At 34.7% G+C, this 24,524-nt stretch overlaps 1 protein-coding gene across 4 annotated transcripts in view; it reads right to left on the bottom strand.

The window, feature by feature from the left end:
• The window catches only part of LOC124367775 (protein sidekick), a 452,084-nt gene that overhangs the window by 266,194 nt on the left and 161,366 nt on the right, over nt 1-24,524 (bottom strand). The gene's annotated exons all lie outside the window — the stretch shown is intronic.

The following is a 24,524-nucleotide window of genomic DNA, read 5'->3' on the forward strand; positions in this document are numbered from 1 at the left end:
TTGTCTTACCAAGTAGCCTACCTTAAAATTAAATGAATCTTAACTTAAGCTCGTTAAATATCTGCTTCGTCACTGACTGACGTACCTACTAGAAAGATTCTAATGGCACAATACAGTTTGAAATTTGCAATTAAAACATTTTACCGTTAAAAATTAAAAAACCGTCCCGAACCAGGTCGTTGTATACCATATATGTAAACAACGTAACTTGTTCTTACAGTTCGCCATATTTGCATAATTATTCAATGGTCTTTGAAATTATCTCGGTAAATAGTTGTTAATAGCAGACAAAACTTGACACTAAGACAACACTGAAAAGAAAAGGAAGGTCAACAAACGATAAAATGAAGACCGACAACTTAACAAAATATCGGATTTGCCAATCAAGGCGTGCATGAGTAGAAGATCTGGAATTTGTTTTTAATTTACCCCTTTAAAATTCTCAACACAACTTCACCAATGTATATAAATAGTTGAACAAAATGGGTTGTTGCGAAAACTTTTTTCACAAAAAGGAAGTTTATTCAGTGAACGGTCTTTGATCTCGGTGAATGGTTGTTAGCACAAACAAGGCTTGACACAAAGACAACAACCGCTGAAGGGAGAAGGAAAGTCGACAAACAATAAAATGAAGACCGACAACTTAATTAAATATCGGCCAGGCCAATCAAGTGGTGCATGAGTGGAACAAATCGCGGATAGATTGGGGTCTCCCTTTCGAGACAGAGGATCAAAGCTTGGCGGAGATTGGCTGCATATCGGCAGAGAACTGGGTTGAGTACCCGTCACCTTGTGCAGTACTTAAATTGTCACCAGCGACTGGATTGTACTTGATTGGTCTTCCTTCTCTAACTTGATTTGAATCTTAAGTTCAAAGGCGATACCGATCATTTCTTCCAGATATGTATGGATTGTACTAAAGTTATTTTGTACACAAATCCACTATTCTGTTTTTTTATTCTTCAACATTTTATTTAATGATGTTGTGTAACCAATTCTAATACTGTACAGCAAAAAAATAATTTGTAAATTTGATATATCCAAATATTTTTTTAATTTTGAAAGTTTAAATACAATATTGTATTTTGTTATTTTTGAATACTGTGTGTCATAGATTCTTTGCTCTACTGTACAAAATGCTCTACAAACGAACATTATTTGGTTTTCCTTTAAATGTAGTTCCAACATTGTTTCAACTATCTTTTGAATTCTTTTTCATTGGTTTCTTTCTAATTTAACACATTCTGGGAGTAACTCATGCTTTGTGCAGTACTTAAATTGTCACCAGCGACTGGATTGCACTTGATTGTCTTCCCTCTCCAACTTTATTATAATCTTAAGTTCAAAGGAGGTATTACTCTTTTCTTCCGGATATGTATGGGTTGTACTAAAGATAATTTTTTCACATATCCGTTATTATTATGTGTTTTTTTAATAGATTCAACATTTTTTTACTGATGAAGTTGTGTAACCAATTCTAATACTGCACAGCAAAAAAGTATTTTGTAAATTTGATATATCCATATTTATTTTGAAAATTTAAATACAATATTGTATTTTTGTTATTTTTAAATACTGCGTGCCATAGATTCTTTGCTCTACTGTACAGAATGTTCTACAAACGAACATTATTTGGTTTTCCTTTGAATGTAGTTCCAACATTGTTTCAGCTTTCTTTTGAATTCTTTTTCATTGGTTTCTTTCTAATTTAACACATTCTGGGAGTAACTCATGCTTTGTGCAGTACTTAAATTGTCACCAGCGACTGGATTGCACTTGATTGTCTTCCCTCTCCAACTTTATTATAATCTTAAGTTCAAAGGAGGTATTACTCTTTTCTTCCGGATATGTATGGGTTGTACTAAAGATAATTTTTTTCACATATCCGTTATTATTATTTGTTTTTTAATTAGATTCTTTAACATCTTTTACTGATGAAGTTGTGTAACTAATTATAATACTGAACAGCAAAAAAATTATTTAGTATAATTTGAGATACGAACATTGATCGGCTTTCTTTTGAATGCTTTGTCTTTGGTTTCTAATTTAATACATTCTGGGATTTTTTTTACATATATCCGTTATTATGTGTTTTTTTATTAGATTCAACATTTTTTTTACTGATGAAGTTGTGTAACCAATTCTAATACTGCACAGCAAAAAAGTATTTTGTAAATTTGATATATCCATATTTATTTTGAAAATTTAAATACAGTATTGTATTTTGTTATTTTTAAATACTGTGTGCCATAGATTCATTGCTGTACTGTACAGAATGCTCTAGAAACAAACATTGTTTTGGCTTTTTTATGTTTTGTCATTGGTTTCTAATTTAACACATTCTGGGAGTTCACTGTGACCCATCCTTGAGACGGAAGGTTTGTAAATAAATTTAGTCTGTGTTGCTGAGATCTACAGATTTTATTGTAACGCACGTTGTTCGTTGTAATCATTTTTCTCAAATGAGTTAAATTTACACTTTGAATGCAACATTGTTTCCTGAATGCATGGGCAATGTGAATGTTCACACCAAATAAGTCACTTTAACAAACAATCGTATCAAATACGACCGAATGATAAACTGGTGCAACGGAGTATCGAAAGACCAGAGAGAACCACCGAAATCAGTAGCGTTCCTTCTTAGATCAAGAAAAAACTATCAAGTATCAAGTAAGTCTCTAGGACCTTTATATTAAGAGTTATATCCAAAAAACAAACAGACTGCCTTACCTAAACACACATAATGTAGCTATGGTGGGAAGGGTTGATTTGCCTAAATTGTTCAACGATAAATGGCTGTAGTTTCACGTGAGTGATTCAGTTTTTTCTACGGTGTATACAGTAATTCCTACTTATTCTGTATACAGAGAGAGTATCTTAAAATGGATGTGAATCTAACACAACAAATATTGGCCAAAGCCAAATTTTTGCACCAGAAGTGTTGTGTTTGCATCTCAAAGGTATCTAACAATATGTAAAAAGCTATGATTAAAGTACAAGTTATCTAAAACGGTAGAGTATTCAAACAGGTAATCGTATGGGTAAGCCGGAACATCAAAATCCATCTCACTGTGTGCATATTAGCATTGGGCAATTATATCGGCCCTACGCATACATCGTGTTATACATCAGTTCAAAAGCTAACTTCTCTGATGTTAATGAACACAGTAGAACTTGGGGCACATGTACAGTGTTTCCACTACGTAGGCATACACTGCCAATTTAATGGACAGTGTAACGTCAGCAAATATGTATGTACAATTAAAAACACTTTACAAAGTTATCACTTAAATTATTGTAATTAAAAAAAAAAATTGAACAATAAGTAAAATTCAAACATTTTGCTTGGAATCAAACCAACAAGAGCGGTTCTCTCGTTCAGTGTTACAAAAATACAAAGTTTCGTGAACCAACATCTGGTCTCTTACTCAGGTGTAAAAGTCTAATACACAGAATCAAGCATTGGTTAAATTAAGAAATCATTAAATATTGCAATTAACGTGCTTAAACTCGCATCACGATAAAGAAATACGTATTATTAAACTCATACACTACTGTAGTGAAACGAAATAATATGCAAACCATAAACTAAAACAATGTTTTTTTACACAGAGGGATAACCAAAAATGTTAATCAAATGTTTCAAAAGGTTTAAAATGATGGGCTTACCTTATTTCTTAACTTACACTAACACTTGACTAGAGAGCATTCACTGACTTGTTCTTTATGGTTATAATCTTATTAACTGCAAAAGAGAATATAAACCAGTTCTATAAACGTCGTTTGAACGTATTATGTATCATCCTAACGAGGAATTATCAATCGGAATCATGTTAGTCTGTAAAACAACTCACTAGCTTTGTTCTCATGGTCATTACCTGAAGATGAGACTAGAAATCAGTCCTCGAAACGCCGTATTTACATTCTGTGTACAAACTAACGATATAACTGTCATTTTTAGCATGTATGAAAAGTTAATACCAGAAGAAGTGAACATATATCAGTTCTCGAAACGTCGCGTCGTGTACCAAATAACGATAGAATTGTCACTTGTCGTCTTTTTAGCTTGTAAGGCATTAACTGAATTATTCACTTCCTTTGTCCTAGTATCCCATTGTTAATACCTGAAGAAGTGAACAGATATCAGTTCTCGAAACGTCACGTCGTGTACCAAATAACGATAGAATTTTCACTTATCGCCTTTTTAGCTTGAAAAGCAATAACTGAATTATTTACTTCCTTTGTTATATTATTCCATAGTTAATACCTGAAGAAGTGAACAGATATCAGTTCTCGAAACGTCGCGTTTACTTGCTGCATATCACCTAAATATATAATTGTCAATGAAATATTTTCAGCTTGTAAGAAAAACGACTAGCTTTGTCCTTATTGTTCTATAGTTAATACCTGAAGAAGTGAACAGATACGTTTTCAAAACGTCGTATGCAACAAAAACAACCATAATCCTGTTAGCATGTCAGAAATGTAAAAAATTAACTGTTGTGAGTAGTATGAGCGCTTTGATTCAATTGCAATTTTAAATTTTCCGTTCGATATAAATCATTTATGACGTGGAGACAGTTCCTCGTCATATATGTGACACTATAGCGGCAATCAAGGCAATATTGACACAGCAACAATAGCTGTTGTAATTGGTTTAGTTACGACCACCTCATTGTGTAATTAACAGTTACCGAATGACAAACATTAGGGTTGTGACGACGACGCGACGGTTGTACCCCCATCACAGCTGCGTTGCGCTGGCCCATTAGTGTTCATTAATGCACCAGTTTCCATTATTTCCTTTTCCTTGTCTTGATCCCCCCTCCCCCAACCATTGTTCTCCGGGCTCTCCTCGCATCTTTAATGAGCCGTAGACACAAAATAGGTCAGATTTTCCGATATCGAGTGGATGATAGTGAAGAAAGAACTAAATGAAATGGTTCTGTCGATAGATTTTATCAAGCAAAAATGTGTACAGAAATTAAGTGCAATCTTATTTACAAAATATTGGATAAATCAATGGAATGTTGTTCAAATTTTTTCTCCAATTGTGTAAATCAATCGTTTTTTAAGAAAGAGGTCGGACAGAAGTTTCACATTTAGGTTTTTGTTTTGATATAAAGTTACTGGAGTCGTGAAGGAAACAGGATTTTCAGGACATTTGCCATAGTTCGGTGATACAAAAAACCAGTAACACTACGTTTCGAGATCTGCAATCTGATCTCTTCTTCAGGTAAGTAGCTAACCTAACACATTATTACAAACTAGTTAGTTATTTACCTGAAGGAGAGATCAGATTGCAGATCTCGAAACGTAGTGTTACTGATTTTTTGTATCACTGAACAATGGCAAACCTCTGGAAAAATCCTGTTTCCTTCACAATCCTTCCATCGTGAAAAACAAACTTCAAATAAAGTACTGGAATCGATTGTTCAGATATCGTGTGTTCATTTACAGGCGGACGCACCAACAGCTAACGAATCCACAATTGACTAATTTTTACCTCACCGAGTGATTTAATAGGTTTTACCATTATTACTATATTTGAGAATTCAGAATATTTTCCTAAGAGGGAATTCAGTTTGTTTGGTCGCAATTAATATTTATTTTATTCTCAGAAGTTACAGAGACGATTTTAGTTATCATTTATAGAATTTTAAAATTCAATTTTTAATTTTATTAAAAATGAGGTTTTAACCCTGTTTATAAAGTTTATGAAATTATTATTTTGAAGTAACTTTATATTTCTGACCATATTAATTTAAAGTAACTTTAATTGGGAACAACGAAACTAAACATACAAACTATGAAACCTATGACTTACAGTTTCTTTCCCATTAGAGGTTAAATCTTCACCTTCGAGCAAAGTGAAAACACGAAAACATCCATTATACCAATCGTTAAAGTCTCTATGTTAATGATACTATCTATACATTTCGGAATAAGATTAAAACAATCTTGCTACGGTCACTGTAAGGATAAATCGTATTTTTGAACTAAACAAACAAGTATAACCAACTGTAATTAAAATCAACATTGTTTAATACGGTGAACATACTTTACAGGTGCAATAAATATGATGACATATTCTATAAAATACCAAACTCTTCTAATACGTTTTACATTTAGAAACGTATGTTATTAAACATGTGCGTAACTGTAAATTTTACGTGACTTGTTTCGCAACAATAATATTATATTTTCATTCAAGTTTCTGAGTGACAGATATTTACAAGACTGAGATATAAAAACAAAAAAACTAAAATACAAATAGTAAATTCGCACCAATTTTAGCAAATTTTTGAAAACATAATCACATTCGTAGATAATAATGAGTCTTTCATTGTCATATCCAACAATACCAATAATATTACACCCAGCGAAGCTCCTAGACTAAAGTAAAGGAATTATTCCTAACACGTTCACGACGACTGTCGGAAAATTCTGTATTTTTCAATAATAATGACAAAAACAGTATTTGTTTTTTTACGTTTAGGTGTATAATTTTAACGATGAATAAATGTGATTAATTTAATGCATGTCTAACGGTTGATATTAAATGTCTCGAGCTAAGAAAAATATATGATCTTAGAAGAAATTGATTATTTCATATTATTAACCCTTTGGGTGCTCTCCCATTTCGACTAAAAGAATTAGAGGAATTGACGAGTTAAACTAAGCAAAACTAAGGTGTTTGCTTATGCAGCGCAAATTAACTCTCGGCTCCTGCACTATCCAGTTTACGATGCGGCGCTGCAGTCCTCCAACAATCATGAGACACTATGAGATGGTGGATGAACCACCATCCAACCGACCTCCCTCCGCAGCGAGGAGGGCAGAATTTATTCATTGAAGCCTTCCAAGTCTCAAAGGACAAATGAAATTATACAATCTAACTGTACAGGTATACTGCTTTCCTCATTCCAAAGTACAATTTGACTCTTTTAAATTACGTTAATTCCGAACCGACTTCAAAAATAATATCGCGGGGATAGTAAAATGTTTTACCTAAAGATGATAGTTGCGATATTCTTGCATTTTCACGCCAGTATTTTAAATTAAATTATTAAACTACAAGGCAGCAGTACGTCGCACTATGTTTCGCGTAACAGGCATAGCCGAGGTTCAACTACAGCAAATCTGTAGCTGGGGAATTTTAAAATAATGATTTGTATGCGGGTTTAAAAAAAGTACAAACAGCATCTCAATTAAACTGTCTTTTCAGGTTCTGCCGTGCGAACCTGTAAGAAAGCCTCTTAAATATGTTTTAATGTTCGTTACAGGTAATCCTTTCACCTTTTCAAGACAGAAAACTAATTTGGATAGACGAAGTTTCGGACTAAATAGTACAATACTCTTAACAGGTTGCTAATTAATGATATTATAATTGGTAATACGCTGTAATTTCGGTAAGGCAGAGTTGAATATAACTTAACCACAAGGTAACACAATTAATCACTAACAAGGTGACGAGCGTAAACGATCTTCCTCGTTATTCACCGTAAATTACAATTACTCCGCGATTGGCAACAGTCTCCGAGTTGGCCGAACAATCGGCAACTTCGCGTCAAGTGTTGATTGCACAACTTGACTCAAAGGATGATTGCTGCTGATAGTTGTCGCGTGCGGTCTATCAGAAGCATAAACGGAACTGTGCAGACCATCTCGTAATCAGACCTCTGCTTGTTCGTAATCAACTCGTAGTGATTCTCCGTAAATGACAGATGTTCTCTCCGAAACCGCAGAATACTGAGGTTGTATTTGTATTAATTGCAAACCCCTTCCGATAATTCAGAGATTTGGAAATTGGTACATGGGTACTTCTCAGTCCAAAGAAAAAGTCATTGATGATTAAAAGGTCAAAAGACAAGTTTTCGTGTTGTTCTAACGAGCAGGCGCCGCACCGGCCATGGTACATTAATAAAACCTGCTCAATTAAATGTGTTAAAAATTAATTACACTATTAATTAATTGCATAATTAAACGACTAAGACAATGACTACCACATCGTGACCAATGTCGAAATGTTTTAACCGCTAGTTCCGGTAAACCGGTAATAATAAAGCAAAATTGATTATTTTATTTTACTAATATAAATTATTGCATCAAGATAAAATAATGTACTAAATTAATTGCTTATTTTAAATTAGTTTAGTCGATGATCTGATCGAGAAAACGGAGTGAGTGACGTCAGTGATCTGAATGATCTGAAGATCCAGCTCATGAGTCGGTTCTTTTCAGAGTCGGATCATCCCAAAGACCCGTTCTTCCCATCACTAATCACAACTATGAACTAGCTAATGATAAATTAAATATCAACAAGGGTAACAGAGCGGCTGGCGGCAAGCGTTCCGTCTACCTGAGTCTTGAAAACATGGCCACTCCATCACTGCCAACCTGACGGCACAAAAAAACTATAATAGCCACAGAAAAACACTGAACGCCTCATAGTTAAGTTCTCTCTATTAAGTGGCAAACGATTAAATCTAAAATATTGACAAAACTACTTAAAAATCGTAAGGAGGTTCGTTAACGAAATTAAAATCTATGTAAATACTGGATCATTTACTATTAATGTACCTTTGTAATGTTCTTTGAATTTGACAAATTTTGCCATCGTTTAAAAATGTTTACTGGAACGTGAGGAAGCAGCATTAGGTATGTTTTTTTATTACAACGAAAAAATATATTTACATGAAAACAATTTTACGATTAAATCACGCCACATCGATTATGTTATTCCCAATAACAATTTTTTATGATATAAAATAACGAAATATAGATATGATCTTTTTATTATTACTCATGGAGTTTCTTTTTATAATTTATTCTTAAGGCTATACTTATTATCACTAGTAGGCTACTTATCGTAAAATATCCTTTCGTTCTTTACTTCAAGGATGAACAGAGGTATTGGTCATGAAATATCAGTTATGCAGGTATTTATTGGGTTGAAAGTTGAAAACATCACACAACATAATATTTCATTAAACACGCTAGAAACATTATAACCTTGATATGCACCGTTTTATATCAACACAATGCCAAGCACAGCCAGATTCTCTATTAATATGATGTTTAATAAATTCCAAAATTGAATACATACAGAATATGAATTTACATGACGTTTATACGATACCGGTTTAGTATACGTGGCATATCGATCAATAAAATGTACATTCAATGCCTACTAAGCACATATAAAATATTGATTTGTTATGATATCAAAGTAGTGCCAGTTTTCAATAACAGACTATCAATTAACATGATGTTTATATAATGTAATTAACATAATGTAATGTCAGACATCTATTAATAAAATGTCAAAGCATTGCAGTTTGACCACAAAGAGAATATCAATTATTATGGTGTTTATGAATTACATTTCTTCACCTGCGTTAGTTCGCGAGTGACGTACTTGTGCTCTTGATTCCTGTGCAATAATATCGCTGGGGTTCGTTATCTATAGTCTGGATTTCATGCAGTTTGAAAGGTATTAATTAATAATAATTATTTTAACTTTGAGTGGCAGTTTTATTTCCCATTTTTTTGTTCTTTGATGTCTTGGTACACCTGAATAGGTGGGTAAATTTCAATCTACGAAACGTATTTTTTTTATAACATATAACGATAGAAAACGTCCAAAATCCTTTAAAAATATGCATTTGATGACATGTAAAGCGACAATGTATACAATGTACGTTCATGTAATCATACAATCTTTTAATAGTTCTTTCACGGTAATTGATTTGTAAGTAATTGTTAGGATCGATTGTACAAGCCTAGATTCAATTACCTAGAGTTTTTATTTCCTTTAACTTGAATCAATGATCCGATTGAATTAGACAATAAAGGTTTTTAGTCCGTCAAAATTGACTCACCAGGAGAATCCAGTGGACCGCGAAATGAAGAGCGGCCAAGATTGGTTCCGGTACATAAAACCGTGAGATTAGCGGTTCTTGCGGACAGGTTCGGTCGCGGTATAGTCTACTATGGTACCATACTTCGATTGAGGTTCTGTTACATATCAGAGATAAAATTTGTTCCAAAACATAAACGGTGAGATTGGCGGTTCTTGCGGACAGGTTCGGTCGCGGTATAGTCTAGGTCTATGGTATCATACTTCGATTGAGGTTCTGTTACATATCAGAGATAAAATTTGTTCCAAAACATAAACCGTGAGATTAGCGGTTCTTGCGGACAGATTCGGTCGCGGTATAGTCTAGGTCTATTAGTATCAAACTTCGATTGAGGTCCTGTTACATATCAGAGATAATATTGGTTCCTAAACATAAACCGTGAGATTAGCTGTTCTTGCAGACAGGTTCGGTCGCGGTATAGTCTAGGTCTATTAGTATCAAACTTCGATTGAGGTCCTGTTACATATCAGAGATAATATTGGTTCCTAAACATAAACCGTGAGATTAGCTGTTCTTGCAGACAGGTTCGGTCGCGGTATAGTCTAGGTCTATTAGTATCAAACTTCGATTGAGGTCCTGTTACATATCAGAGATAATATTGGTTCCTAAACATAAACCGTGAGATTCCCGGTTCTTGTGGACAGGTTCGGTCGCGGTATAGTCTATGTCTATGGTATCATACTTCGATTAAGGTCCTGTTACATATCAGAGATAATATTGGTTCCAAATCATAAACCGTGAGATTCCGGGTTCTTGTGGACAGGTTCGGTTGCGGTATAGTCTATGTCTATGGTATCATACTTCGATTGAGGTCCTGTTACATATCAGAGATAAAATTTGTTCCAAAACATACACGGTGAGATTGGCGGTTCTTGCAGACAGGTTCGGTCGCGGTATAGTTTAGGTCTATTGGTATCAAACTTCGATTGAGGTCCTGTTACATATCAGAGATAATATTAGTTCCAAAACATAAACCGTGAGATTAGCTGTTCTTGCAGACAGGTTCGGTCGCGGTATAGTCTAGGTCTATTAGTATCAAACTTCGATTGAGGTCCTGTTACATATCAGAGATAATATTGGTTCCTAAAAAACATAAACCGTGAGATTAGCTGTTCTTGCAGACAGGTTCGGTCGCGGTATAGTTTAGGTCTATTAGTATCAAACTTCGATTGAGGTCCTGTTACATATCAGAGATAATATTAGTTCCAAAACATAAACCGTGAGATTAGCTGTTCTTGCAGACAGGTTCGGTCGCGGTATAGTCTAGGTCTATTAGTATCAAACTTCGATTGAGGTCCTGTTACATATCAGAGATAAAATTTGTTCCAAAACATACACGGTGAGATTGGCGGTTCTTGCAGACAGGTTCGGTCGCGGTATAGTCTAGGTCTATTAGTATCAAACTTCGATTGAGGTCCTGTTACATATCAGAGATAATATTGGTTGCTAAACATAAACCGTGAGATTAGCGGTTCTTGCGGACAGGTTCGGTCGCGGTATAGTCTAGGTCTATTAGTATCAAAACTTCGATTGAGGTCCTGTTACATATCAGAGATAAAATTTGTTCCAAAACATACACGGTGAGATTGGCGGTTCTTGCAGACAGGTTGGGTCGCGGTATAGTCTAGGTCTATTAGTATCAAACTTCGATTGAGGTCCTGTTACATATCAGAGATAAAATTTGTTCCAAAACATACACGGTGAGATTGGCGGTTCTTGCAGACAGGTTCGGTCGCGGTATAGTCTAGGTCTATTAGTATCAAACTTCGATTGAGGTCCTGTTACATATCAGAGATAATATTGGTTCCAAAACATAAACCGTGAGATTAGCGGTTCTTGCGGACAGGTTCGGTCGCGGTATAGTCTAGGTCTATTGGTATCAAACTTCGATTGAGGTCCTGTTACATATCAGAGATAATATTGGTTCCAAAACATACACGGTGAGATTGGCGGTTCTTGCAGACAGGTTCGGTCGCGGTATAGTCTAGGTCTATTAGTATCAAACTTCGATTGAGGTCCTGTTACATATCAGAGATAATATTGGTTCCAAAACATAAACCGTGAGATTAGCGGTTCTTGCGGACAGGTTCGGTCGCGGTATAGTCTAGGTCTATTAGTATCAAACTTCGATTGAGGTCCTGTTACATATCAGAGATAAAAATTTGTTCCAAAACATACACGGTGAGATTGGCGGTTCTTGCAGACAGGTTGGGTCGCGGTATAGTCTAGGTCTATTAGTATCAAACTTCGATTGAGGTCCTGTTACATATCAGAGATAAAATTTGTTCCAAAACATACACGGTGAGATTGGCGGTTCTTGCAGACAGGTTGGGTCGCGGTATAGTCTAGGTCTATTAGTATCAAACTTCGATTGAGGTCCTGTTACATATCAGAGATAAAATTTGTTCCAAAACATACACGGTGAGATTGGCGGTTCTTGCTGACACGTTCGGTTGCGGTATAGTCTAGGTTTATTAGTATCAAAGTTCGATTGAGGTCCCGAGCCTGTTACATATCAGAGATGTAAAAAAATACAGTATTTTGGACGCAAATGTGCGTAAATTTGTTTATCAATAAATAATAACCCCTGATGACCTCGCTTTTAACGTACAGCCTTTTGCGATTACGATTGAATTACTTACGGTTAACGATTGCATTCGTTACGCCGGAGATAAATCTTTCATACGGGCGAGGTGTGTTGAGGTCTGGGGGATTATTTCAGTTAGTTCTGAGGTCCGACGCTAGGACCATAATATCGACCGGACACAGACTTCCCGTGGGAGTTTCCTGTGAGAACGAAAACGAGTCCAAGAATTTATAAACGTCCGGTGAGACCCTTAGTACAGACTATCCATTCTAAGAAGACACATCATGATTACGATAGAATTAATCTGTGTTGACATGATAAGTGTCTACCGTTGCGGGAAAATTTTTAAAAATGGGGAAAAAAGAAAAGGGGGAAGAGAGTAGAGGAAAAGAGTCAAATTTTCGAGCACCTCTTGGTCCTTTGTGGTACATAGTAGTGTGGTCGTGAGTGGTGCTAGGTTGTTGGTTCACGTGACAGATAGACATTTACTTTGTTCCTAGGTGAACAGTTAAGCGACATTAGTATGTCTCTCTTAACTGTATCTCTTTCTGTATTCGGGCCGAAGGGGCGTTCAGGAACCGAAAAGAACCACTACTCGACATATTGTCGAAGCAAAGTGGGATCCGTTACGGACACAAAGTAGATAGAACCCCGTTACAAAATATACTGCTCAGTGCAGACTACGGCAGTTTCGTAAACAGAATACCAAATGTATTCCTTATCAGACAGTCTGGCATGTCGATATGTTCCGTAATAATCACTAACTCGAGTGTTATTCGTATATCGTCATCAGTTGTAGTAAGACCAGACTTACACATGGTTAATTTTGAATTGTAATTTAAAGCTATGAACATTTAATAAAATTCTTCCCGTATTTCGACAACTATAGCTCAATACTCAAACGACAAAAAACAGTGAAAACTCGTTTCCGCTAAAACAAAAAAAGTTTAACACGTATATTTTAAAATAGTGCAAAGAACCCATTTTAACAATAAGTTTTGAAATCGTTAAAGGCAATATTCACCTAAATAACACAAGAAACAATGTAAAACCTTGAACTCTGGAAAATGGCCTTCAACAGTGTAGGTCAACGAAAGTTCACTTCGTGAAAAGCTCTCGATTTGCGTAAGTATAAAACATTAACTGCTCTATAATTTGGGAACGATTGGTGGAATTACTGTTGTGGAGGTGATGTGGATAGCCTGAGCTCCACGTCAGTGTGGAGGTGGAGGGAGGGGGGTGGAGGTGGCGTGTCGGTTTTATCAAGCGATATTTATCACCTCTAGTGACCCACACCTCGGCAGTGATTTAGATTAATCCACCCCCTTCCCCGCACTCATGCACTCACTTGATACTGACTCAATAGTGAAGGTAAACTGGGGATTACTCTCCACTATTTTTGATTTGCACCTCTCTTTTTAGGTTAATGAGTCGTACTTTTCAGGCTTTTGAGGCATGAAACTAAAGCGTGCAATTGAGCAACTATTTTTAAGAAACAACAGAGTATAATTTATGTGTTACCACTTACTGGAAAAAAAGCCGCAGTGTGGCGACAAACTTTATTTTAGCGCCGCAAGTTTACGACTTATTCTCGGCAGTAAAATTACAGGACACGTATACGAGTAATTTATAAGGCTAATATGCATGAAAACACATGCATTTTTAGAGTTTTTGGCGGGCTATGGATATATGTTTTGCACGGGGGGAAATGGAAAGGCAGTAGCGGCACTACCGGTTTCTACGAACTACTAATGTATTTATTAATGGATCCAACGTAAAATATATTAACTTAATGCATCATTAAAGCAGTAAATAATAGCAGTATTTAAATTCATCGGATTCTAAATTGAATTTCAGCACGGTTTATATTATTTCCTACTCCATTTCACCACTGATATATTCTTGACGAGATTTAAAAATAAATTGATTAGATCTTTTCTACCTAACAAAAGCCGTAGCGTAATTTAATCCTGGAAGAAAATCAGCCTTTGTGTTGATTATAGTTATAATATTTATTCAGTTATTTTGGGCTTTACCATATACATTCACTTAAAAATAAATTACGAAAAAACAGATTTTAATACAGATTTTTCTGAAGAAACGAATTGTCCTTTTAAAAGATAAATTAGCTGTAACAATATCAAATGATAAAAACATAAGTACAACGGCAAGATTTTAATTCAGAACTTGTATTTCTTATTTCAGTCATTATAAACTCATATTTTCATTTTTAGAATATTATGGCAATGAAAATGAAGTAATTATTTCGGAAATACAAGATTGTAGTGAAAATTATACTGACCAAATTAGAGAAAACTAACACAAACTATAATAATGAAAACGTATAAATATTTATTACTTTTAGAAGTCAGTGATCATTGTAACGTATGAAATGTAAAAAAATATTACATAAATATGTATAAAATAGAAAACTTTGTTTTATATTAAAGAATTGAGTGTCTCACATTAGTTTAAAATATACAAAATAACTATTTCATAATTAGCAAACTTATATATATATATATAAGTTCAAAGCCATATATATATATATTCAAAGCCAACTGGCCGATAAGTAGTCACATCTGTCGGTTAGTCCCGCGACTACCTTTAATTTTTTTGGTATTTTTATTAGTTATTCAGAAAAAATAAAACTTATTTGTACTTAATTGATCACTTGATTCAACCCGTTGAATTATAACCCCGGTGATTAAATAAGTGCAACATTTTGGTTGCGTATTAATTAAATTTTAAAATGAGACATTTCCAGTAACGCAACGATCTGGCCAGAAAATTTCCATGAGGATTGCCACTATTCTTATTGAAAAAAAAACTCAAAGTTGTAGTTTCAGAGCAGCCGGGTCTCAAGATGTATGATTAACGAATGTACAATCTGTGAGATAAGATGACAAGAGACAGCAGCTGGTATAACGGTGCAAGGCCAGTGCCACTTTAATGATTAAAGTTGGCAGTGACAAGTGTGACACCGACCAGACTGTACCTGCTAAGGATTGATTGTTGTGCACCCGACTATACTCATCTGTGACAAATTAATCGGCGAGTTCTTCAAACTTACATCATCAGATAAGTTGCAGAACTGCCGTACTCTCGCACAAGTAAATCAGCAGAATTTCAGCTACGTCCGTAACAAAAACTAATTCGGGCCAGGTAAAATTTCAGGTGCCCAAGGAACGCGCTGACGTAGCCGCAATGCGGGCCATCTTCATTGTAAACCTGCCACAGCCCGCGCTACAGCTGAACCTGCTCACGCTATTCCGACCTACACTGCAGAATTATCTTTGCCCTAAGGTCTACACGAGGCAAACACTTTAAATAACAACAGTTTACTATATGGGATATTCAGAATCTTCTCTTCGAAACCCAGAAAAAAAGTTATCCTGCAGGGTATTTGAATAGGAATTTCACATACATTTTTTTCCGGCACGATACGCGATTTACATGTAATGGAAAGGCCAAATATATGTACATTGTGTATAAGACATTTAGAAAAGAAAGATTGTTGATAAAGCGTTAAAAACAATGTAATAAACTTTAATACATTTTACACCGGAAACCTTCAAGCCAAGTCAAAACATTCGTTATACATTCTTAAGAACCGGTGACGAAACACCATAGAATTGCCCCAAAAGAACAAAAAAATCAAACACTTGTATGCCTCCCCTCCACAAGAACTATGTTAAACTTCAAACACGTGTATGCCGTCACCCAACAAGAACAATGTTAAACTTCAAAACACTTTTATGCCTTCACTCAACAAGAACAATGTTAAACTTCAAAACAGTTGTATGTCTTTAACCAACAAGAACAATGATAAACGTCATACACTGTTATGCCTTCACTCAACAAGAACAATGTTAAACTTCAAAACAGTTGTATGTCTTTAACCAACAAGAACAATGATAAACGTCATACACTTTTATGCCTTCACTCAACAAGAACAATGTTAAACTTCAAAACAGTTGTATGTCTTTAACCAACAAGAACAATGATAAACTTCATACACTTTTATGCCTTCACTCAACAAGAACAATGTTAAACTTCAAAACAGTTGTATGTCTTTAACCAACAAGAACAATGATAAGCGTCATACACGTTTATGCCTTCACTCAACAAGAACAAGAACAATTCAAAACAGTTGTATGTCTTTAACCAACAAGAACAATGATTAACTTCAAAACACTTTTATGCCTTCACTCAACAAGAACAATGTTAAACTTCAAACACGTGTATGCCGTCACCCAACAAGAACAATGTTAAACTTCAAACACTTGTATGCCTTCACTCCACAAGAACAATGTTAAACTTCAAACACGTGTATGCCGTCACACAACAAGAACAATGTTAACTTCAAAACACTTGTATGCCTTCACTCAACAAGAACTATGTTAAACTTCAAACACGTGTATGTCCGTCACCCAACAAGAACAATTGTTAACTTCAAACACTTGTATGCCTTCACTCAACAAGAACTATGTTAAACTTCAAAACACGTGTATGCCTTCACCAACAAGAACAATGTTAAACTTCATACACTTTTATGCCTTCACTCAACAAGAACAATGTTAAACTTCAAAACACGTGTATGCCTTTAACCAACAAGAACAATGTTAAACTTCATACACTTTTATGCCTTCACTCAACAAGAACAATGTTAAACTTCAAAACACTTGTATGCCTTCACTCAACAAGAACAATGTTAAACTTCAAAACACTTGTATGCCTTTAACCAACAAGAACAATGTTAAACTTCAAACACTTGTATGCCTTCACTCAACAAGAACAATGTTAAACTTCAAAACACTTTTATGCCTTCACTCAACAAGAACAATGTTAAACTTCAAAACAGTTGTATGTCTTTAACCAACAAGAACAATGACAAACTTCATACACTTTTATGCCTTCACTCAACAAGAACAATGTTAAACTTCAAAACAGTTGTATGTCTTTAACCAACAAGAACAATGATAAACTTCATACACTTTTATGCCTTCACTCAACAAGAACAATGTTAAACTTCAAAACAGTTGTATGTCTTTAACCAACAAGAACAATGATAAACTTCATACACTTTTATGCCTTCACTCAACAAGAACAATGTTAAACTTCAAAACAGTTGTATGTCTTTAACCAACAAGAACAATGATAAACTTCAAAACAGTTGTATGTCTTTAACCAACAAGAACAATGATAAACTTCATACACTTTTATGCCTTCACTCAACAAGAACAATGATAAACTTCATACACTTTTATGCCTTCACTCAACAAGAACAATGTTAAACTTCAAAACAGTTGTATGTCTTTAACCAACAAGAACAATGATAAACTTCATACACTTTTATGCCCTCAGTTTTAGTAGTAACGTTATGAACGTTTTATTTAAAATTTAAACTGATTACGTAACCAAAAGGCTTTTTATTATTTACTCGTTAAATGTCTAATTTGTAACTATTAAATTATGAAATGCAGAGTGTTTTCTTAGTAACGAAAAAATTCGAAAAAAACGACAAAGCATTATTCATTGAACTAATGAAACAGAACTAATAAAACATAACCTAATTCTACCTGTCATTGAATTAATACAACAGAACCTAATAGGACCTCTCATTGAAATAATAAAACAGGGATGTAGATCAGCCTGTTACGGGAAAGATAAAAAGTCTAAGAATAAAGAGTCCCTGACATAAAACGAAACGTAGTTAAAACATCACCACCCGAAGACCACTCCAAGTTATACAAAGTGGGATACATCTAGTCGGCCAAAAGCCCCATTTTCTTTAAGAACGACTTGAATGAGTTTGGTAATTACTGTTAGAATTTTTTAGAATGAAATGCATCGCATGGTTGTCTCAGATAAGCGAGTAGCCAGGAAAACCGATCTTAAGTACCAGACATTTGATGAACACTTCGCGACATTTGCTTCTACAACAGCAGCACGCTTTTATTTTGTTCTACTTTAAAGTGTTTAAGAGATTTGTTACGGAATTATATTAGTCGCGAAGATGAAAGAGGTTTCAATTTAATATTTACTCATTGTTCTAATAATGCAGTACGTTTACACGTTGCATAAATCTTTTATGTGTGAGCCGATTATTGATCTATATTATTAGATAGATTTCATTAGAACAACCAAATACAATCTATTTCATTATCCCTCATGTCGTTCTTTCCGAAAGATTTCTTTAGATTTGCTTGGATAATTTCTTGTGTAAATATTTACACCTTCATTTACAACAATTTAAATAGCAGCTCAATTCAATTCGTGGGAACCGCCAACCCAACTCTACTGAGCTTCAAACTAATATAAATCAATAACTACTGTACTTTTAATCGTTTTTTTTAACAGTTACCATTCCATAACACATTTCCAAATGATTAAACGGTTTTACGGCATAAAATAATTTTGGCCGTTCAAATTGGCCGAATACTCACCCCGCTGTGTGGCAACTGCAGTAGTTTGTCAAAATGTACTTAGCCGTTATGGACAATTAGACAATCATTGCCACTCATGCAAAACGTTTAGGGAACAGACAGCTTACTCACGTGTCTTACGTCTCTGAGTACGTACCTGAAACAAGAGAACGATACATAAGTACTTTACGTTACCAACTACTCGTATTAACTACACAGTCGATTATTTGATTTCTCCCCATTTCTTACATAAAATATATACACGTAGAGCTTCATGCAAAATGTCAAATCTACAGTTAGTTTGTGTTCGAAGTATTGAGTCAGATATGACATTTTTCCAGCCCCTTAAGTGATAGGCTTCACTAACGCTCAGCCAATTAAGTGAGCGGTGAAAATACACTTACAAAGTTTGCAAGTCGGTTGCGGAGAGTTTGGAGAGAACGTAGTATAACAAGCGCCCTGCGCCCAGTATTATTGCGCGTGTACGCTGTAGAAAGTGCTGCAGCAATGCGCCAGGCGTCTGTAATCACACTGTCACCTTTATACCAGGACAGCGCTTTAAAACTCGCTCGTGTGGAAATTGTTTTAAGGTAGCGGATCGTCATCTCATAAGATTTATTCCTTGCGCGAAAAAAAATCTAAATCGATCGTCATGTGCGTTAATTTTGGTAAATGGATGGGCAAGAAAAGATAACAGTACAAAATACTAATTGTTTCAGATTATACTTTTCTTAACTCGTCAAACACTTAAATATAATAAATAGTTATAAAAATTAACTAGGGACTGAATATACTGCTGAATATAAGCATATGGCATTTCTATAATGTCATATGCTTATATATGCTTTATGAATTTAATAAAAAAATGTATCAATTCATGTATTATTCAAATAAATACATTTTTTATATTATGTATATTTTGTTCTAAATTCTTTCTCTGTTCATGATATTTCTATTTGCTGTTAATCACATATTCAAAAATTTCTGTTTATTTATTTATGTCAATTTTTATTTATTTACTTATGTTAATTTTGTTTCCTGTGTTATTTTTTATTATACCTTTTTGAAAACGGCAATGCCGAAATATTAAAGGAAATGTTATACCGAGAAGTCTAATAATTGTTATAATAGAGCAATTCGGCATTTATATAAAAAATGACATAAATAAATAAACAGAAATGTTTGAACATGTGTTTAACAGCAAAGAGAAATATCATGAATAGAGAAAGAATTTAGAAAAAATAATACATAATAAACAAATTTATCAATTCATCTTTTAATCAAATAAATATTATTTGTTTATTATTTACATTGAAACATTTTAATGAAAATCAATTTCACTTTCTACAGTTAACTTCATCTATACATGCAGTAAAGAGACCAATTACACATCTTAAACTGTTTTGGTTTGCACCCGATTACAAAGTTGTAAATGTTCTGATCAAAATGTCTTTAAAAAAAAAACATTCAATCTAACAATTCTCCCAAAATACTGCTTCAAATTCTCACCACTCGTTGTGGAATCATAATAAATGAGGCCTACTTATTAAATTGTTTATATAATTTATAATTATGTCTTTTATAAGAATTCAAATTTCATATACTATTTTAATTCTTAGGGAGTTGGGTCAATGATACTGGAATATAGAGCCCTGTATTACTTGACGGCAATTTCTTATCCAATAAGTACACGTTATTTCCTCCAATCAGGCTTTGCCTTGGAGGTTTCGTTTTCCAAAAACAACAAAAATACTGTTCATTGTATTTTCCTTTTAATTAACTGGTAAGTGTAAACTTGGTCAGCCTGAGCAATTAATTTTTGTTTTGTATATGCTATGTTAAGTTTTTTTTTATATATGCTATGTAATGTTTACCTTATTTTGAATTATTGTATTACTGTTGGATTTATTGTAATTATTTGTTGTTATTTGGAAATAAATAAATTATTATTATTATTAAATTATTCACCAAACATGGTATCTTAAAGGGGGCTGCAACAGCAAATTTTTTCAAACTAAAAAATTGTTAGTACTATCTTCAAGATATTATATTCTTCCGGCCCGCTGTGTTTTTATATTGGAATCCGTAAATATGACACAAACCACAGCTCGTAAAACAGTGCAAGGTGAGAAGCACTAATCCTTTGCGGAACAACTCCACTAAGAGCCAACAAGGCAAATTGGTTTCCGAAGCTCAATAAAGGTGATTTACTCGTGCAGAAACAGCGTTCAAAGCTCTTGCACATGCTATATTAAACTTTCCTGTTGACAAAGCGTATTAATGTTGCATCTGGCAAACAAAGGATGCTTCTGAATCAGAATGACACACGATGAAGACCTTGGCATTGGAATAGCGTAGTTCACTTACGCCCTAATAAGCACGGCGGAGGACGTGTTTGATAAGGAAGCTAATAATAAGTCACACATACAACACATATGTGTCAGTGCTGCTGTTACAGACACGTCGCTCTCTGTACACAAGGTCTTGTCGCTACTATGATGGCAAATGAGATACCTGCACATAGTAGAAATTTTCTTATGAAGCACAATACTTAAGGACTTGCGTGTGCTGCTGAATAGCAAGAGAAATGTGGTGGACTAGAACTAACAGAAAATCTAAATCGACCAATTTTTATTTTGAAATATTTCAAGTTCAAAAATTTTTTTTTTCTTGAAATAAATAAATAAATGCTTATTCCATGAGTTCGTTGAACTACCTCGAAATAATTGTTATAATTATTAAAACATAGTTTATGGAATATCAGTTGGCATGTGATTTATGCTATGCATCTATTCTTCTCTACAGCTGATACAATTTACGAATATTCCTAAATTTACCTCCACAGATTTATAACAAGTAATTACAAACAGCATAGAACAACTAAGCACCAGCTAGTATTAACAATGTTATTGAATATGAAAATTTAACATAATACATAATAACAATTACTAGCTAATAAGAAATTTAAATATAAGAATTAATAAATAAATAAATAATTATAAATATAAATAACTAGAAAAAATTATTTAAAATTCAGCAAATTCCAACAGCAACAGAGCTGGATACCGGTCCGGGCACACTGACCTGAACACACGTAATCCAATCACAATTACACGACTACCAACAACAGCTGAACATGATAGTCGACAACAACACAATCCAAAAAGCAACAACAACAAAATAGCTGAATGAAAGAACAAGAAACAGAACAATATTTGAGTACCAACAATTTCAGCAAAGAAAACTTGAAAACACTTTTAAATTTTTATAATATAAAACACTTATCAAAAAAACGCAAAACATTATATTTCATCATATCTAATTGTTTTCAAGTGATATCGAGCGAGGATGATTCTTCGAGGGATGTCCGCTGAACGAACTGCCCTTGCAAAGCAGCACGTCGCCCGGCCGTTGGTGTTGGTTCGGAAGTCACCTTGGCCCTCAGGCCTCAGGTTTAGTGTCAGACAGGGCCTTCCAGCTCTAACTTCGCCAAGTGAAACAAGGGATCCTTTACCTTTACTTTTTCATTTCCTTAAGTAATAAACCATTAAACATATATCACTCCCTAAGGTTCAACACTTGTGTACATAGTGCAAAAAGTTCATATATTCAAACGTTTGTTTTTGGGCCTGAAAAAATTACCCAAATTTACTACCATAAAAGTCATTTAGTATACTCAGAGAAGTTATCTTAAAGGCATTCTGAAACTAAATTAACTAAGAATAGTTTCTACAATATATATATATGATACCTTATGTAACCGTTTAAGACAAAGCCGACTGGCCTGTGAATTACAAGTTATTCGTTCATAAAACTGTTTTAAAATTTATATTACGACAGAATGTTCATAAAACGTCAATGACGTTGAAGCAGGGGGTTCATTGCTTTATTGTTCTAAGTACCTATTCCGTAAATAGCAGGTATGAACACTGTCACTAGTACCAGGTTACACGCTACAAACAGTAAGATCTCTTGATACAATCTGTGTCACACAAAGTGACACCCTGTCACATGATTCTGTATTTAGCAGATTTCGCTTGAGTAGCAAGCAACCTTGACGCGGAGTATTGAACACTGTCACTAGTACCAGGTTACACGCTACAAACAGTAAGATCTCTTGATACAATCTGTGTCACACTAAGTGACACCCTGTCACGTGGTTCTGTCTCTAGCAGATTTCGCTTGAGTAGCAACCTTGACGCGGAGTATTGAACACTGTCACTAGTACCAGGTTACACGCTACAAACAGTAAGATCTCTTGATACAATCTGTGTCACACAAAGTGACACGCTGTCACGTGGTTCTGTCTCTAGCAGATTTCGCTTGAGTAGCAACCTTGACGCGGAGTATTGAACACTGTCACTAGTACCAGGTTACACGCTACAAACAGTAAGATCTCTTGATACAATCTGTGTCACACAAAGTGAAATGCTGTCACGTGGTTCTGTCTCTAGCAGATTTCGCTTGAGTAGCAACCTTGACGCGGAGTATTGAACACTGTCACTAGTACCAGGTTACACGCTACAAACAGTAAGATCTCTTGATACAATCTGTGTCACACAAAGTGACACGCTGTCACGTGGTTCTGTCTCTAGCAGATTTCGCTTGAGTAGCAAGCAACCTTGACGCGGTTCAAATTCCATAAATTGTTAGTGGGAAAATTTACTAGTAAATTCCCCATAATAGTTAGTGGTAATAGTGTCTGTGTTCGCACTAAAATAAGAAAAAACTAGATTAATAAAAATTAAATTTTGAAAAAAAAAAAACGATAGCAAGATATGGTACACATTTTGTTACCGGTACATTACTTACATATTTACCACATAAATATGTGATCATTTATATGTTTCATTCAAAAAGCTAGGGTGTAATCCTATAACTGACCGCATTTCTTAAACAATTTTCTACAAATACACAATGAAAATTAATTTTAGTGTTATGCTGACAGGTGTTTTTCTGAAAGATATTTTTGGTTCGTCTCCATTAGCGCGGGGTAGCACCGAAAGTGGCGAAAACCCACTCGTAAATAAGAAATAGGTCTAAAGTTACTCATGACTATTTTAAACCCTTTTCAAATCCTGGTGAAATGGAAAAAACCACTCGTAAATAAGAAATAGGTCTAAAGTTACTCGTGACTATTTTAAACCCTTTTTTACTCCAACTAACAAGATTAACCATTCAATTAAATGCCACAGCAATCGCACAAGTCAGAGGGGCCAGTTATTATAGCGGAGTGGGTTGTGGCCAGAGAACAAAGCGAGGTGGCCACGTGTTAAGAAAGGAGTGGAGGACCAGAGGGGAGGTCTCAAGAGGCGTCTTCCTCCACTTGAGCTTTCTCTGTCTGTCTGTCTGTCCGCCGCGCCGGGTCGTCAGACTAAGACTAAACAAACCTTTATTAACTCGTGGTACGTTTTCAAGTCTGCTTTCATGAAGGTTTATCCCTGTCATATTGGGATTAGTATCAAATGAATATTTCCGCTACAAGAAAACTTTTAATTCAAAAAAACTTTTGTAAAATAATTAACGAGAGTTAAAGCGAAGCCAAATACACCTAACCAAAATCTACCTAAATTTATATTCATCCGA

The sequence above is a fragment of the Homalodisca vitripennis genome, chromosome 8 (assembly GCF_021130785.1).
Source record: "Homalodisca vitripennis isolate AUS2020 chromosome 8, UT_GWSS_2.1, whole genome shotgun sequence".
NCBI classification, from domain to species: Eukaryota; Metazoa; Arthropoda; class Insecta; order Hemiptera; family Cicadellidae; genus Homalodisca; species Homalodisca vitripennis.